The following is a 587-nucleotide window of genomic DNA, read 5'->3' as shown; positions in this document are numbered from 1 at the left end:
AATCCCCCCATCCACAGCCCCTGGACCCCCCCAAAACCCCAGGGAACCTCCAGCCCTGCTCCCCCCAGCCGGGGCTCCCCAGCCCCAAAACCAGCAAAAAAAACACCCCAAAATCATTAAATCCCCACCAAACCCCCCCCAAAAAATGAGGGGGACCCCCCAAAAAAGAGCCAGTGCCCTCCATCCTCTCCTCCCCCAAGAAATCCAGGCTCCAGGTGTATTTTTAATATATAGTTTATTTCTCTCTTTTTTTTTTTTTTTTATTTTAAAGCCCCCCCCAAAGTGCTGAGCTTTGAAGTGCCAGCATGGGGATATTTTAAGGAGAATTTTGGGGTGGGGAGGGGGAATCAGCCCTTTCCTGTGCACAAATGAGAATTGAAGCCCCTCCTGCTCAGTCTGGGGGGGCAGGACCCCCCCCGAGCCCATTTTGGGGGGAAAAACCCCAAATCTGCCCCTTCCCAACCCCGCAGGGGGGGCAGCCCCTCCCTCGGCACCCCCAGACCCCAAAGCCAGGATTAAACCCCTAAACCTGGGCTGAGCCGCCCAAAACCCGGATTAACCCCCCAAAATTGGGCTGAGCCCCCCCC

This window comes from Pyrgilauda ruficollis, unplaced genomic scaffold (genome assembly GCF_017590135.1).
Source record: "Pyrgilauda ruficollis isolate IOZ18807 unplaced genomic scaffold, ASM1759013v1 scaffold192, whole genome shotgun sequence".
Lineage (NCBI taxonomy): Eukaryota > Metazoa > Chordata > Aves > Passeriformes > Passeridae > Pyrgilauda > Pyrgilauda ruficollis.
Note: the sequence above shows the minus strand (reverse complement) of the source record.